The sequence below is a fragment of the Gallinula chloropus genome, assembly GCF_964237585.1.
Source record: "Gallinula chloropus genome assembly, chromosome: 3".
Lineage (NCBI taxonomy): Eukaryota > Metazoa > Chordata > Aves > Gruiformes > Rallidae > Gallinula > Gallinula chloropus.
The window spans coordinates 45657184-45675938 of NC_140087.1; positions in this window are offsets into that span (position 1 = coordinate 45657184).

Consider the following 18755-nt stretch of genomic DNA (forward strand, 5'->3'; position numbering starts at 1 on the left):
GATGTACCACATTAAACAATGTGTTTGCTATTGAAGGCTGTAATATTACTGTTATAGAAACAAAAAGGGCTTGCAAACCTAGTCGTAATAGAGGAATAAATATTTTTCCCCCTCTCTCTCCTAGATTTTTAGAGTGTGGGATATACAGACCCTTTCATTGCTGCAGGTCTTCCATGACAGTCAAGGGAGTCCTCAAGAGCTGGGGACTTTTGCCATGGTATTTGACAACAATCACGGCACACTTATCACTGGTATGTTACAGCAGTTGATGCATGAGAGCATCCCCCTTCGACTAGGATGTGATTTCGTTTATGATTGTATAGAACTGAAATTGAATACAAGAACAAGGTATATGAGATATACCAGTACTGGGAGATAAGAATATTTGCACGTTAAGACAATTTTGAAGTCTTTTTTCTAAACATGCTGCTAATCTCACTATAGAAATGTGTATGAAAGCATGCAGCATGGGAATTAACATCAGGAAGCAGAGAAAATGAGAAAAGCTCCCCTGAAAGCGAGGTGAACCTTATTAGGAAACAATAAACTACATATATTGTTCTGTAGCTTTCTCATTTCTTGAAAGCTACTAAGCCACTAATCTTCCCCCAAGTAATTGCTCTAGCACCTTACTCCCATTTGGAGATCAAAGCAGCAAAATAGAGGCTCTGCAGAACCCTCACAAGTGTATTCAAACTCCTTATTTAACTCAGTAGCTACAAAAAGGCCCACAGTCTGTGATGTCAACAGATGCACTGTCCAATTGACAAGGAATGAAATATTGTGCGAACTCACCCAAGGTTTCTGGGCTCTGTTTCCTGACTCTGTAGCAGGGAATCTCCAAGGGACTAGAGCTTCACAGGTGTCAGTAAGGATGCCAGCTTTCTGTATCTCAGGCAGAGACTCCAGAAGCTGGTAGAGTTTGTCTGCCCCAGAGACACAGTCACTGAAAAACAAAACAAAACAAGAGAAAAGAGCTTTGAACCTGTCCTGAGACTATAGAGGCCTGAGACATACCAGGCAAATAAGGTCGTTGTCTTTGGAGACAACTTTTTCAGTTTCCAAAGGCTCAAAGATTCCAAAGCTTGTCAAACCTGTGAAGATGAATGTGAAACATTTTGTTTTCAGTGACCTGGTATTTTCTGTTGAGTCTGTGTGCCAATAGACCTGTTTAGAAGCTTAAATATATACATCAGACCAGAGTCCAGTGCTTACCAAGCATTTGGTAAGCACTGCAAGCTTAAGAAACTTCAGCTTCTAGGTGTTATTTTAAAAATGCCCAGAATATTAATCAGTCTAGTTTTTAAAAAAATATAATCACTACAGGATATAGATGCTATCTTGAGTTCAAATTTAACTTGGTGAGATTTTCAAGGCGGAGTAATGTAAGCATTTTACATGGTTAAATCTTCGACAAAATGAGGTGTCTTTGCCCTTAAAAACAATGAATGGGGCAGTGACTAAATATCTGTAAAAGTGGTCTCAAACTCTGTTAGTGATTCCATTAAAAGGCTAAGTTAAGGTCTTCTTGCCCACAAAGAGGACAAGAGACCAATATTATCTGTGGATGAATTGATTCTCATTGCTATGCACCTGACTTTGCAGAGGACATTTTCAGTTATTAGCTCATTAACATCCATAAATCGTGGCTCACCTTCATGCTTCATTTGTATGTTGCCACAGCTTTCCTTCTGTACCTTTTTCCAAGCTGTTGGCCTCTATGCCTGGATTTACGCCAGATGTTACGCAGTTCTGTCCCTTGCTGAATGCTCACTGCTGACTTGTGGTCCTCTGCTGGTAGAACTATAGTAATACTGGAACAGAAATAAGGCTGCACGTGTAGTTTGCCTTCTGATCCTGTGTTACAAAAACTTTGTGCTTTCCTTAGTCTTGTCTGCCCCATCTGCTTCTCTGTCTTTGCAATCCTTCTGATCCAAGAGCACTGGAAAGTGTCTGAAAAACACTGTTCAGGCATTCAGACCTGAGTGCTCCATAAAGGAAGGTGCTGGAAAGACCTCATCATTGCCTGCAGACAGGATTGCTTTTCTCTAAGAAAGCAGAGACCAGAATTTATTTTAGTGATATATCTGCCAATTAGAGTTCTATTCATTTGTGTTCATTTCATTCTGTGCCAGTCCAATCAGGGACTAGAAGATTTATGGCTTCTAATGATTTGGAATCAGGGTATCAATCCCATCAAAGGTGGACGAGTGGTTCTTTAAGGCAAGGAAATACGTAGCCACTGTTTAACTGCTTCTTTGTGGGGAGCATGTGTGAATGCTCTCTGGCTTAGAGAACAGACTTCTTCAAGAAACAGGCAGCATTCCTTATCCTCTTCAGAAGAACTCAAAGGAACCCTATGGTTTACATAGGTGAAGTGACTGGTACTATACACAAAACAGATATATTCTCACTCCTGTCACCCAATGCAGGTTCATCTGTTATTGATATTTATCCCCTGACTCAAGTAATACAAGATGCGAGGCAGGTGCCACAGACACATGAGAAAAGCATCAATGTTCTGCTTTACAACAGGGCTCTTCACCAAATTCTCACTATCTGCTCTGAGTCAATACTAAAGGTGAGTGTAAGTTGTCACCATTTAAACAGTAGAAGTCTCAGGTCTTCTGATTGCAAAAAAGTTACAGGGTAATCAGAGAAGTGATTAGTGTTTATTACTCAAAGTGGTGTTTTTGAGGATATGTTTGTGCTCAGATTTTAGCTGTGATGAATAAGCTACTTGGGTTCAGCAGAATTACTTTGATTAGAAAACTACTTCCCTGACCTGCACTAACATAATTGCAATGCAAGCAGCAGGCAGAATTGACAAGGCTCTGACTGTACTGGGTTTAGTTGAAATGTTATTTCCTTTACCTGTTCCTGCAGTACGTTCTTGCAATTACAGCAATAGTTGTGAAACTTCATTGGCTAGTTAGTAGCTGCAAAGGAAAATTTTAACTGTAACCAATCAAAAATTCATACAAGCACAAGTACACATATCTCATGAGCAGCTCTTTAAAGTTTAGGAGCTACACGAGTCCCCGTCACTTTAGTAGAATGTAAACTTGTACTTTAGACATTCTGTGGATCAGTATAAAACATGAAAAAAGTCACTTTGTAAAAACAGGACTGTGTAAAGGATGCTGCTTTCAAATAAAAAAAAATTCCTTCACTAGAAGTGAAAACTTTCACTGGCACATGCAGTGTGCCTCAACTGTAAGACCTGTCTTTTTATCCTGCTGTTTTGCTGCTTATTCGTTTGTCTGATCTGCTTCTCTTTGGCTAGTGGTTCTGGATCCAATTTACTGACTTGCCAAAGATCAATTTTTCATCATTTCCTAGAACACATTGTTCTGAGTCTTAGGAATTTCAAGTCATACAGTGAGGGGCAATTGCTGAATATAATAGCCAGTTAGCAAAAAACCTAAAGTGATGGAGATCACTTTGATTCCTTTTAATCACAGCTCCTTTTGTGTTGAAACATTAATGAAAAGATTACACCTGCCTATTAACTTTGCATAGGCTTGCAATTGAACTATTAGAAATAGTTCAGAAAATAGTGTCATAAACCCCTTAGATGAATAAAATAAATCATTACTGGTGTAATTAACAGTGTGACAATGATCATCAGAGGTACCAAAGACCTGCAGTTTTAATTATCTGTTGATGGGGTTAGATGACAAGATGTACAGGGATAGGGAGCCTCTCTTACTGGGCCAGCTGGTGATGCGTCCCATTCTTGTGTGGAAAGGCTTGTTTGGGCAAACATTTGTTAACTTGATACACTCAGTAAAGATGTTATTTCTCACTTCCTTAGAGCATGGTGGCTACAACACCATTAGAAGTACAAGATAGTTTCAGGCATGTGGTACTGCAGCAAATCAGATCTAGACAGTGCATATGACATGAGTGGCTACTTCATAAATCCAGTTAATTCTGAGCTATTCTGCTACAGCCACCAAACATGGGTCTGGTACTTCATTGCAAGACATAGCTTAAATGCTCAAAAGAATTAGATAATGATCTAATATAGCTGTTCCTACATTTTTGGACCAAATGTTTATGAAAAGCCTCATTTTTATATCCAGCATAGAAATTATAGCTCTAACCATTCTTTCTAGCTAGATTTCCTTGCTTTTGCACTGTAAAAACTCATTATATTTAACAACATTCTCCCTGACTTAACAAGGGCCTTTGTCATAGCATACTAAATAGAGCTTCCCATTGCCAGAATGGCGTCTCTGAGCAGAGGGACATTTTCAGGGATATTACACTAGTATTTCAGAAGAAGAATGTGGTAGCGTGAGAATCTACTTCATGCGATGTGAAAATCTGCTCCTGGAAGTATTTGTCTTTCTCCAATTACACTAGAACACATTGTGATGAGTTTTAGAGGATGCAGTACAAATAATTACCATCTTTTTTTTCAGGTCTGGGACCTGGAAACAGGATATCAAATATATCAGATTGAAGATGCACATGGGCTGAATACTGAAGTGGTCTGTGCAGCCATTGAAATAAATGGGGTTTATCTTGCTACTGGGGCATGTGATGGTAAAACAATTAAATAATTACTACATTTTACTATATTTATTTAAAATAGCATGTGAAATGAGGAAACAGAATTCTTTGCCTTGACTGTCTCAGTGACATGAATTTTGACTTTCTTTGATGATGGGAGAACATAAAAAAGAAAGGGATGCACAGCTGTCAGTCTGGGGAAAAAAAAGTGGCAGGAGGAGGGTTGTCTTGGTTGGGTTTTATTTGATAGCTGATTCATAAAAATGTGATTTTTGGTTGGTTGGGCTCTTGTATTTTGCTGCCCTGCTTCTCTCTAGAAGATTATCGTCAAAGATCTTGGTCTAAAAATATGTTTCCTCATAGGACTTGAGACCGAGGTCTGTATATCACACTGCAACTAAATGCCTGCAGATGGAGAATGATTTTTCAATTTTACTGTATCTAAGCCAAATTATAGTGTTTTCAGGCACTGAACACTAGAAAAGATTGTACACACATACACATACATATACATGTTTCCTGAATTTTTCATAGGTGCTATTTTAGGGTGCAACAGTTTTAGGTAATGATGAGAGATCTCTCCAATACACAAGTGATGCACTGTATTCTGCAGGAAACTTCAGTGATTCTCTAACCTGCTTACATGGCTGAATAATTCTTCTCACATTCAAATGTTCAAGACTACACACCTGAAGTGTTAAAATATGTGAAATACATAAAAGCTGTCTCACATGAAGAGGAGGTGGCCTTTTGGAGACATCATGCTGGCTAATGTTTCTTGTTTATACCTGGGAGCAGAGACTGTACCCTTTATAAATCTTAAGAGCATGACAGAAGGTGAATGCTATCAAGTCGTACGAAAGAAAAGTCATACACAGTAACTGCTTCACTTAAGATAATGCTCTAGGTCCTTCTTCCCTCTAGATCTGTGGGACAAGCCCAGCAACCAGGCCACTCTGCTCCTTGCTGTAGCTCACAACCTGAAGTCTTCTACCATCAGAGCTCATCACTCTGCTTGCTCTTCAATGGCGTTAGTCCAGAAACAGAAGTAAGATAGGAAGGTGTCTTTTATCCTGGGCTGCAGCATAAAATAGACATGGAAAAAAGATGTAAAAATGGTGGGGCTAATGGTGAAGGTGTTTTCTGTTAAGTTTTGTGTCCCTAAGGTTGCTTTCCTAAGACACACATATGCTATGACAGCATTTGAAAGACCAGTGATTTAGATCTCAATATTCATTTTGATTTTCTATTTTCTTCTCCTTTCCCTGTTTGATCCAGTTCAAGTTTCTGACTTTGGTTATTGCTAGAAATTAATTCCCTTTTTTATATCATTCTTATTTATGTGTAGGAACAGTGAAAATTTGGGAGTTTGAAAGTGGGCAGGAAGTTAAAGCCTTGCCTTTGGCCCAGCACAGAAAAGATGAGTGTCGTCTGCTGGAAATGGTTTATCTGAAGGCTACTGAAGGTCAACATGAACTTCTTGTTTTGGAGCAGAGTGGGAAGATGAAAATCATTCAGGTTTTCAAAATATACTTCTTTTTTTTTCTCATTTCCTTTGCTAGCTCCTACTTTTAGAGGTAAAATAGGACTTTTTCATGAATGAGTAGATAAACTTTTAGAAACTGTCAAAGAAAAGTCCTTTTCCTGCATGTCATCAAATCGGCTTTCTGCCTTTTTGTCTAAGCATTAATTAGCCTACTGCTGGTTTTCACCATTCTGATCATTGCATTCCTTGCATTTGCTTTCCTCAAGGAATCAGTAGTTATAGATCCTTTATGGTGAAAGCTTTAAGATATTGCTGTTGTGATTATAAACAATATTTACCAGTTTCTACTTCACCAGCACCTGAGAGTGATTGGACTATGATCTCCAGGAGCTGCTCTTGGCCACAGGTTGAAATCCTTGGGATTTGAAACCAGTAACTAGTAAGGAACAAATACTGGAATGCTCTTTTTTTACAGGAGAAGCATTGCCTGCATGTTTTGAACATAGTATATATTGCTTGAGGAAAAAATAAACCTTGGAAATGCTTCCTTTAACTGAGGGATTATGAATTCTATTATCAGCTCAGCTGACATGTTCAAAACCCGCTCCCTTTGAGAATGCGGGTTTGGGTTTTTTTTTGATAGTGAACATCAGGTTACATGACAAGTTCTGAAGGCTACCTCAGCTGTAAACCAAAAATGGCACTTCAGACAGGAAGGTCTTGAGTCTTGTGTCAAAGGCAGAAAGAGCCCTGGCTTCGTTCAGAGTCGGAGGCTTCTCGGTGCTGAGCTCATTTGCTGCTATTTTAGTCAACGTTTTGCTTTAAAAATGTGCTGTTCCCTCTTTAACTTGCTTGGACTTTCTTGCCTGCAGATGACGATGTGCCTTTGGCTCGACCTTTCTACAATTATCCTCTGCTGCAGAGCTACTACACCGGCCATCGACAGCAACTTGAGCGTCTGTCAAGGTAGGCCTTACAGGGAAACTCTGGAAGGCTTCCGCTGCACATCCAGGAGCGGAAGGGAATGGCTGTTGTGTCGACAGTTGTCTCTGCTGTGCTGAATTCATTTGCTGTCAATCCTCCTGGCTTCAGGGATGTGTGTGTTCCTTTGAACACAGAGGTTGCTTTCCTCTGTTAGAATGTTTGTACCTAAGGCCGCTTTGCAGCGTCTCTTGGTGACATCATTGTTTTAAAAAAAGCCCTCTCTCTCCTTGACTAGTGATCTCTGGGAACCATGGTATTGGTCTGAATCCCCTACTCACAAGTACGTTGGTGTTATTTACGCACATGAAGCGGTTGGCAGAGCCAGCACTCGCTGGCTGTTGGATAGAAGTCGGTTCCCAGTGGGAGCTTTCGTCCCTGGCCTGGCTGACTAGCATCCGGGTGATAGGCCTTGGATGAGGGGGTCTGAGGTTCTTCTTTGGAAATTGTACTGAAAAGGAAATAAGGGCCTAACACAGATTGGGCTATGACGCTGCTGCAATGACAAACAGGCTCAGGCTGTTTCCACTTTCAAGCCCTTGATCTTGAACCATTTCCTCTGTGCAACCTGAGCCATTTACTCTGTGCAACTCCTTGCTGCCTCTTGTTCCAGAGGAAAATGGGATTCTGACTGCTTGATGATTGATGGAATGGTTTCCCAGTTAGGAGACCAGGCTGAGAAGTTGTGGCAGAGAGATGAAGGAGGAACTGGGAAATATCCCCCTGCTAGTTTACACGTGAGCGTCATTTCTCTGAAAACACACCCCTCCCCTCCATACACCAAGGATTAATGAAAGACAGTTTATAAGAAAACTCTTCATTACTTTTTCATGCCAGGCACTGCTGGATCTCTATTTGCTAGAAAGCATTGAAGAAAGCGACAAGCATGCAATTGTATCCTTTCCAGTTACCGGTATGACACCTTCAGTATGTGCACGTAAATGTTCTGTGATGCTGAGATGTTTGGATTGTCCATCTGGCAGCTCCACTGAGCAGAGGGAGGCTGAGTGAGTAACGGGAGTGCTTCAGGGTCTGAAGGTAACCTTTCTGAATGGCTGGCAGAAGCCAATGAGCATTCCTTTCTGGTAACTTATTCGGACCACAGTTTTGAGCTCAGGACCTGTCTGTCTGCTGTTTCTAAGAGCTTCAAAAGGCAAGACTGATACCTCAGCAGATTTGTCTTCCTCTCATTCTTGTGTTTGCCTTTCATAGTGCTTTTTCTAACTGTAATGTGACCCATCTTTGGTCCTACAAATTTATGATCCTTAATTAGATGCTCGATGCCAGACAATTTACCTGCTGCTAGACATCATGCATTCCTTTCCGAACCAAACAGATGCTTCAATCAACTTCTTCAAACAGCCTTTGCCATCCCTTGGGGTCTGGTTAAGCTGATCCAAGGGTTTTGGCTTCTAGACCACAAGGATTATGAAGTAAGTAGATAATGGATTTCTTCAATATACATTGCAGTACAAGGCTGTAATCTAGAAAATGCTGGTAAAAGCTGCTGCTTAGCTAATAAGTGGTGAGAAAACTTTGGGGCCCTTTTTGTAATAGTGCTAAAATATACTCAGCACTAAAGGATGGGTTGAAATTTTAACTGTGTTGCCAGGCAGCTGATTGAAAGAAAGGCAAAGTCCTCTTTTGTACTGCTTGATATCTGAGTTTTCAAAGCCACCCCTTTAGGTTGAGCTGAGCAGAGCAGTTGGATGCTGCCTCAGAGCAGCCTGTCCTGATGTTAGTGTAAGGCGTGTGTCTGGGAGAACAGGTACCTATTTTGTAAGGTATTTCCATAAAGGGCTGTTTGTAGCCAGAGGTTTGGTTAACCCCCAAGAGTGGGAATGACACCGTTGAAAACACACCCTCAGTTCTGTCTGGCACACTGAACTCCTTCTCTGCAAGCACTTAAGAACTGAGGTGAACCTGTCCTGTATGAAGCATTTCCTTGGTAGCTCACAGAAGTTTGTTTAACCCACATTCACCCTCAGTTAAGAAATTGGGAGCTTTTTGCTTTGTGTGCGCAGTTAATAACCACGACCTCTATCTTCTACAGAACTCACTGGCCCTGCTCTTTCACCCAGCTACAATGAGACCTGTGTCATGGCAACACTGGAGAGTTCTTCAGTGCCTCATGTGCCAAGGAGAGCACAGGCAAGCCCTCCCATACATGCAGATGATGAAGCCACCCATGTCAAGCAGCGGTGAAGTGAAGCTTTCCCTCAGTGTGTTGCTGTCCAATAGGTAACGAAATAGATCCCACTATTTTGGCATAATATCTTGGGGCAGCTTTTGGGGCATAATGTTAATAATCTTTGTTATCCTTGTAATAGTCTCAAAAGAAAATAATACAAGAAATTAATTGCAGGTGCCTGGTGGAGGCTTGGGGCCTGTTGCATCAACACAGCACCAAGTTAAACATGGAGGAGCTGCTAAAACACACGTACAAAATCTGTCGGGAGCTGGGACTAATGGAAGATTTACTGAAACTACATTTTACAGTCACTCAACAAGTAAGTGTGGACAACAGGTCTTTAAAAAGAGAAGAGGTGGAATCCTAGTACAGTTCTGACAGGTGTTATTTCTCACAGGAGCATTTGGAGAAGTTTTTACTAACCAATGCTGATGTTCAGAGTCATGAATTGCTTTTAGCCCACCAACGGCAGCGTGCCAATTCTAACCCCACAGAACAGCTGAATCAGTCACTGCAGGTTAATCTTGTGGTAACCATAAAGGTTCTGGCCAGTGGGCAAGTTTCTCTTAGGGGTTACAACTCATTCTTCCTAGTACTCACTAAAATTCCTGCCTGGTTTTATTTTAACTTCCCTGGAAGTAGTAGGAATATTCGATTTCTTAAAATAGCAAGATTTGTGTTTTCTGAGCTTCTGTTCTGGGCCTGTGATGCACTTGTTGTCCAGAGCGAAAGTTTTCCAGTGAGTCAGACTCAGCAGGTGGTTTTGCAGGTTGTAGGTCCCGCGTCTGAAACCTTTCAGCCAGCCGGAAGGTGTCTGCAGGTAGCTTTTCCCTTAGTCCTTGCAATATTCACTTCAGTTTGTCCAAGAGAATTAGCAATTGCGCTGTGGATTCGGTCATCTCAGACATGGGTGTTTCAGGAGGAGAAGGGCAGAGCCTGCTCTTTTGTGAGCAGATTGAAAATGGCAGGTGCTGATGAGGGTGTGAGAATTGTTTTCCCTCCAAGTGGCAGGTTCTGAAGCTGCACTAGTCTTGCTGCTCGTTGGCTACAAGAACCAGGTGGAATTGGTGGGTGCTGGTGGGTAGAACTTGCTGCTCTTTGGTCACTACTTAGAAATAGCACAGCTCGTTGTGTGCAGTGGACTTCTTGTAATGAGGTGGCTTTTGGCTGTACACCTTTCCTTCACCAGAATGATCGTGATCCTCGCCTGAGAGAGCGAGCAGTCACCCGAAATTCTGTATTAGACCGATGTGGCAAGATCCTTCCCAGAGTGCAGAGGAAGCTGGCTAGAGAGAACACCAAGCCTTACCATGTCCCTTCATCCGTCATCAGAGAAGGTAATTTTAGGAGGGTGAAGGAAGTGTGCAACTAACCATCACTCACTTGGATGAGACAGGGCTGATACCCCTTCTCTCTTGTTTCACAGTCTCCAGACCCACATGGTTATCAACAGCAGCAAAAGAAGGAAATGCAGGAAATGTGCATACAATGGCAACATTCACCAGGAACATTTTGTCAAAAATTGGAGAAGTCTGTATCAGAAATGAGTGGAAAGCCCACGTCTCACAACGTGATAGGTAAGCAGCCTTCTAAAAATGTTGTCTTGAGCTAGAAGCTTGGAAAGAGAGGGAGGGGAAAAGTCATTATAAGTAGTGTTGGAAGAGAGAGGTTTTCTTCTACGGCAATTCTATTTCGCAAATTTCGCTTCATTTTTCCCAGGTTTAGTTAAAAATAGTCAGAATTATACAGAATGTAAGAAAGGCTGGGAGTTGTCCAAAGTGCATCCAAACGAAAGAGGTTTTCTGCTGTGACAACCCTATTTCTGCAAACACGTATCTTTACCTGACAATAAATGTGTTTACAGAATTTCAGATAGCTGAAATCAGACAAGTACAGGAAGAAAGGCTGGGAGTTATCCAAAGCTATGATGAAATAAATGTGAATTCCAGTATGTTTGGGCTTCAGAGGATTGGAAGTCATTTACACCTTCCTTGTAATTCCAGCCCTGGAGCTACCAAGCCACCAGTCAGAGCACATCGTCTTCCCAATGCAGAGTTGCCCAATGCGGTTGTTGGGACACCAGTTGCACAACGTGGTGGTCGCTGGCAGTCAGCATGCAGAGCCTCTACTTCCTTCGTGGCACACAGCCCACTGCAACCCAATCTGCACCGTTCCACCTCAGCAGTGGATTCTACCCAAGCGTCAGAGCTGAGTTTACTGAAGACTCCCCTCGTGGTTAAGGTCTGTACTGCCAAAACCCAGGAACAACTGGCCACCCCAAAGGCCTGTGAACTTGGTTTAAGGCAAACCCCCCCCAGTAGGTAACACACCAACTGCTGGGTTCCAAAGGTGGAGCATTTGCCGTCTGCGTGTGGTTATTGTATAGGCAGTATTTTTGTAGGCAGTATGGTGGGGACGGGTCTGGAAGAGGGGAAGTTAAGTTATAGTTAAATCCCAGCACAGCTGTTGTCACAGAGCTCCGTGAAATAAGCTTGTTTTCACTGGATAGAACAAAGGAAGTCCAATTTGGAACTCTCACCATGCTTAGATATTGAAAGATGCAATTTGTCGCTTAAATGATCCTCCTTTTTAAACCCTTTCCATACTGTGAAATCACCTTCAGCTGAGGAAGGAAGACCTGAACGCTCCTCGCTGAAGCTGGGTGGGGACTTCTACAGCAGGGTCACTTATTTTCGTCTGGCGCACAGATGGATCCATTGATTAGTAAAGGAATCGGCTCTGGCTGTTGCTGTGCTGGGTGGTGCTTCGCATGGCAGCGTGCTCAGTCACTGTGTCTGGGGTGCCATGTGAAGCTGTGTGCCTTTTAGAAGAGCAGCATAGATATGGCAAAACTCATGGGGAGGGGAGATACTGCTGCAGACAAGAAGATGCCGTCGGGGTAATGAGTTGGAAACATTTTATGTTGGCATTCAGAAAGAGGCAAGGAGAAACGTGAAAAGCCTGGGGTTTGTCCTTCAGGATTTTTCTACCTTTGGGAGAAGAGCAGCGTAGAGGCAAAGCTTTGTCCTTGCTGCTAGCACAGACTCTGTAACTTAAACTAACTTAACATGGTTTTAATGAGTCAACTGTGGTTTAAATGGAGTGGTTTTATCTCTGTTCATAGCAAGCTTAAGCTTTGGCCACATCAGCTCCTGGCTTTTCTGGGATCACCCCTCATTCTATTCTGAGACTCAGCCTCCGCACCCCACCCCTAGTGAATTTGAATTTGGTCAAAAAAAGCCACGGCAGATCTTCTGTAACGCCTCGTGCCTACAGCACCATACTCACAAGAAATGCCCATGACCTTGGAGGTCTTTACTTGGCGTTGTTAGGAGCTGTGATTCCAAATGAACGTACCGAAACTGGGAGCAGAACAGGGCCATGTGCTAATCTACACATGTGATCTTTCTGTATATGTACTAAGGAATTGTCATCATCTGTTTTTATTATAACGATGACTGCCTCTTATAGAGAGCTTCTGAATTATAACAGGCGGCCCCCGCGCGTGCGCTTGCTCTCTCTCTGATACATCAACTTCTTATTAATAGAGCAGGGTGGCCAGCTTAATTTACTTGCTCCATCCTACAGACGTAGTGAACGCTATAGTTCTCGTGGTAGTGCGTGCCAGCATCAGCAAAAAGAGGTCTTGACTTATGATTCCGGGTATGCAAAGCCTCCCTTTCCTTGAAGACACAGTAGTGAACCCGATGTGTAGCTTGATACAAATAGTACAGGCAAGTAGATGCAAGACCCACTTCATCTTGCAGAACTACCAGAAAAGGAGCACGCGGGTTGCATACACCGAATGCTCTGTTCTCTGACCCTTACATGCATACATTTTGCTCTGTAGTAGGGAATGTGTTGCACGGCTCTACCTACCTTCAGGGGTGATCTGAAAGAGAAAAGCAGCGTTTCAGTGTCCTCTGTTTCATCCAGCTCCGTCGGAAGTCAATCAGCCTGGTAACTAATAATGCATTAACAGTCGCTTTTTAACTTTAGGTTCTTGAAGATGGTGCAGATGAGGCGCAAGCCACAGCAGAACCACCTGAAACATCACCGTATACGAAACTACGTGTTAGTCCTATGAGAGGAAGGAAGCCTAGTGTACGAAAAGTAAAAAGCAGCCGTTCTGATGGACAAACACTGCCTGTCAGGACGCAATTTGTAGCCGTGACTCCAAGAAGCAGATTGAGAAGAGTAAAGGAAGCTGCATCTGAAGTCTTGAGAGAGGCTACTGAGGAAATGCCTGTTGGTGAAGGTAGCAATATTTCTTCCGCTCCTTCCAGAAGGACTGGAGGACGAGGAGAAAGTGCTAGGAAGGGGACACAAAATCTCTTGGCACACACAGAATCTCTCTCTACTCGGGAAGATGCACTGTCAGGAGAGAAAGTGGAACTCCTTGATACTCCTAGGAGAAGAGCAAGAAGAATTCCACGTGCTAAAGCACGCAAAACGGATACTGGTGAACAAACACCTGCACAGCCAAATGAAGAGCCAACCACATCCAGGGCTCCAGTAAGGACAGGGCGTCGGGGCAGAAAAAGACGATCAATATTGGAGGAGAGCACAGGGGAGAAGGCCTTTCCCCTGGGACCTGGTGGCAGTCCTTTGCTGCGTGAAGACATAAACCCAGCAGGACATGAGGAAACTGTGAAGGAACCAGGAAGTAAAACTCTGCTTGTCTCATATTCTTAATTTTTGCTCTATTCTGCTTTCTCAATTCCTACTTTGTAATGCCTTGCCTTTTTCCTTTGAAGTATATCTAGAAAGAGAGCTTCCAATTAATCACTTAAACAAATTGTTTTTTTCTGTTCCTTCATGAAAACTAGCTACAAAAATCTAACTTGAATTTTCTGAAGTTATGAGTTCACAAGTATTGTTTTGCCTTGAACTTAGGAGCTTCCAGCTAAAGAGGAGGAGGAGGATACCAAGTCTATGGGAAAGTGAAAATGGAAAAGAAATAGAACTGCAAAATCAAAACCGAAGCAAGCAAGCAAGCATGGAATTCTTTGTGAACTGCCTTTCCTGTGGTAGTGATTCAGCTGTAGAGTCCTCTTCCTCACTTGGCTGTACGGTTCTGCTCCAACTTTCAGAGCCTGTCCACATGGCCAGTCTGATGGAAGTATTAGCTTTATACTTGTCTATGAACAACTAAAGCAAATAAATGTTATCTCTGTTAAGTGCTTGAAGTGTTAACTGATTTACTTTGATTCTGTTTTGTTGCCACCTTGTTTGTGTTGCCCGGTGTGCAAATATGGCCGCAGATAACTAATAGAATCCTCCATCAGAACTTCCTCCATGCAAGACTAATCTCAGGGTCATCACCAAAATACATTTATTTGCTGTGATGTGATCGGTTCCCTTGTAATGAATCAAAAACATCCGAGTTGTTCATTACTGGTGTGGGGAAAAACCACAGGCAGAAGGCAAGCCACAGCTGCTTGTGAGTAGTTGCAATCTATTAGCCTACCCCAATCAGAAAATAGGTCGACATCAGGGTATTTCAAGGAATATGACAGCATTTGTTTCTTAGTTTGATTCTACTTTTGTCTCCCTCACCAAACTTCGACATCTCCATTCCAGGAATGCTCTTAATTCCAAAGTGGTCAAGATAGGAGGTCTCTTTTACAGACTTGCAGGTAACTGTGCTGGTGTTCCGTTTGAATTAAAGCTGTTCCTAAAATAGAATGCCTTTGCCAGTGCACTGTGCTGCGTGGGTGAGCACTGTGTGTGAGGCAAAGGGAAAATGCCAGTTAGGGTTACCGATGCGCCCATTGCTTTAAGCCGGTCCTTGGCTGCGTTTCACCCGACCGGGTCAAGAGCAGGCTTGTCCCACAGCAGTCACCGACCAGTGAGGTGCACCTTGCCGCTGCATTTGGTTAGCACCCAGACAAAAGCTGAACGTAGTAGTGAATGACTGCTGGTATTTGGATGTGATGAGTGTAATTTCAATACACGGAGAGGGAAGGAGGCAGGAAGGAAGAGTGTGGTTTCTGTGGACAGCACAAGCATACTGGACCCCAGGAATCCAGGGCACAGGGAAACCGTGAGCTTTGATCTGGCCTCTTGGCCTTGCAGTGGCTTCCTAAAGTACAAGAAAGGGCACCCTCTTTGCAGCGGGATGCAGCGGCTGCACAGGCCAGGTGAAATTTTATTCAGAGAAGTAGCCACAACCAGTTTTAGCTCAAGTACACCCAGCTGGAGGCTAGCCAGTGCATTTCTCTGCCATTGTGCCCATTCGTGCAAGTGTGAGGCAAATGACTGGCTTTTGTAGCTGTACTGGTTTGAGGCATATCTAGATTTTACCTACGGCTCTGTCACCCTGTGTTGCAGTTTTGTGAGGCTGTGCTGCTGAGATGGGATTTTTTAAGCAGCAGTTACAGTTTTCTGCCAGCCTAAACTATGAACAACGAGCAATTCAAGGCCAAAGTTGCGGCCTGAAAGATAGCAAGCGCCTCTGAGAATCACATATAGGAGAAAACAACCCAGAAGCAGCTGATTTTTGCCACCGGAGAAGGGAGTGAGGAGATATAAAAAGCTGTGCAGACAATAAGGCCAGAACAGGGTGGGGGAGGAGGCAGCTCAGGTGCCAGAGAGAAAGATGGCCCTGCAGGCCGTGGAGAAACCCATGGGAAAGGCCGAGGCCCCACCTGCAGCCTGTGGAGGGCCTCCACGCTGGATGGAGCAGGTGGAGGCACAGAGAAGGCGCCGTGACCCTACGCTGGAACAAACCCCTGCCAGCACTTGCAGCCATGGAGAGAAACAGACACACAGAGATGAGTGAGAGATTTGCACCGCAACAGGTTTGCTTGGGGGAGGCTGGTGACCCCACAGAGGACTGGGACTGAGAGACATTGTGATTTATGGCTGCCCGCCATAGCAGTGACCCACACCAGGGCAGCTGGTGAATAGATAAAGCCCAGGGGAAAGGATTCATGTTGGAGAAGTTCATGGAGGACTATCTCCTGTGGGTGAGACCCTACGGTGCAGCAGGGGGAGGGTGTGGAGTGAATGCCCCCCCACACCCTCCGGCCGAGAGGGAAACCAACTTGCAAGGGACTGACCAAAGCCCCCATCTCCCAGTCCCTGCCCCCCTGTGCTGCGAGCAGGGGGAAGAAGGGAGTGAAATTATGACTAGAGTGAAGTCTGCTAAGAAGGGAGCGGGGAGGGAGGTTAGAGGTGTTTTAAGATCTGGAAAAGAAAAACAGCTCATGAAGAAGTAACCGAGAACCCCATCTTCCCCAGTCCCTGACCCCCCTGTACTGCGAACAGGGGGGAAGAAGGGAGCATAATCCTGACTAAAGTCTGCTAGGAAGGGAATGGTGGGGGGAAAGTGTTTTAAGATCTGGTTACGTTTGTTTTAAGATCTGGTCATGCTCTCAAGTTCGGTTTCTTCACTGTTCTTTGTAGTTGTGGTGTAGTGTAATAGAGTAGTTTTTCTCCTCTACGCTTTGTGTTGAGTCTGTTTTGCCCACGTTGTTGACAGAGTGATCTCTCCCTGTCATTATTTTGACTCCTGAGCCTCTTAGTATATAATTTCTCCTCTCTTCAACTAAGAAGGGGAGTAATAGACTGATTTCGATGGGCATCTGACCTCCAGCCAGGGCTAAACGATGACATACATTTAACCTAAAACATGTCAGAAATACATATTAAAATAAAAGCTTTCTCATCGTTCCATTTTTCAGCTAAAAATCCATTTTTCCGTCTGAAGAGTAATGGTTAAGTGTTTCACAGATACTAGGAACGTTACATATCTTTTGCAAGAGTACAAGGGGATTTTACAAGAGTACTACTAGTTGGTGATATTAGCTTTATTTCCATACTGTAAAGCATTCATGTATGCCAGAACTAAGACGGAAATGTAAAAATGAACCAGTCCTACCCCATAGTTTTACAGCACTAGTGCAAACAAACAAACCCCAAAACAAACCAAACAAACAAAAAACCCCACAAAAACCAACCAAAGCCAAAAACATAGGGAATTCGTATTACAGTGGAGGAACTAGTTTACAAGATTATTAGCTCTAACAGTCTCAACATCCCACAGCATGGAAAGCCCAGGAGAAGGGGAGGGAGGCATCAGTGTGTTAAGTGTCAAAAGAAGTATCTTATGCAACACAACGGTCTCAATAAAAACCAAATGTCTCTGTGAAGAGGACAGTAAGATCGTGTGGGCCTGAAACCAAAACCTAAAACTCCATAAAGGAAACAGGTTGTCTTTGTTTCCTCAAGTACAAGTCTTCTTCAGAACCAGTAAGTCCCTTGTAGCTGCATGCTAGATTAAAAGCAATGTTGAAGTTATCCAAGGAGTTTAGGAAAGCAGACATAAACTATTTTGTGTGATGCTTATTTTTAAAACCTTCTCTTTAACCATATGTCAAAAATTTCAAATAGAAATAGTGAAAGAATTTTACTACACACAAGGTTTAGTATTACGCACTAGACCAGCGACATAAATGCAAGAGTACGTTGTTGCCTTTCTGTTGTAAGGCTTCTTAAGCATATGTTTTATCTGCACTGTCTACAAGCAATTGGTTTGATCACTGCAAGCATTTCAGGTGTTTTCTGAGGCTGCAATTTTTGCTTCTGAGGTCTGTGTTTTGTTTTAGTCCCATGAGATAGTCCTTTTATTATGAAATATGAGTACATAACAGTTTAGCATTTTTGATCTGTGAAAACGTGCAAGATTTAAAAAGACAAACAAACAAAAAAATACCTCAAGAAAACCCAGTCTGATTACCTGGAAGTCAAGTTGTTGAATATGCCAAGGATCAATTAGAGCTACATGTTGCTTGTTTTATTCAAGTTACTTTTAAGATGTATGTGCTTTATTTCATAGGACTGTTCTGCTGCCTTTTTATCTGTTTCTGGAAGGTCTGATTGCATCTAAATCAATTCAACTAAGGGGTATGCATGCTGGAAGTCTCTACTTCTTTAAATTAGTAATAGTGATCTCTTAAGGTTCCAAACTACTGCAGAATCTGCATGAGTTTCCTTCAGCAGAGTGCAGTTTAGCCGTGATTCATTATGACAAATGTGCAATCCACCTCCTGAACGAACTTGAAAATTTGAGTGGCAGTTGTTCTAACACAGGCCTTGCTACGCTGCGTGTTCTTAGTACTTTGCTGAAAAGTAAAATGCAAGTACTATGTGGAATATTTTCTTTAAATCAGATTCTTATGCACGACAGTCTTTGTTGTGACAGTTTGCAATTTCAGGCTGTGTCCTACCTGAATTTCAAGAACTCCAAGCAGCGCTCTCACCCTGGTGCAAAACTTGGCTGTACCCCCACCTAGCATGAGCATAAGGGCCAATATGCTGACCATTCTCTTGCACCCTACATCCCAGCACACTCATCTCCACAGAAGTGAACCTAGGCATGAAAAAAGCAGAGATTCTCAGCACTTTTTGTCCAGGTTCTCGTTCAGATTAGCAGAGAGTGAGGACCCTGGGACGAACTGCAACACAGTAAGTGTACTGTACAGTTGAGAGACAATGGTAACATTTACATGTACCATTGTGGCACTTGACCTGAGTACTCTGGTGAAGGTTATAGAATTTGTGCTTTCATCA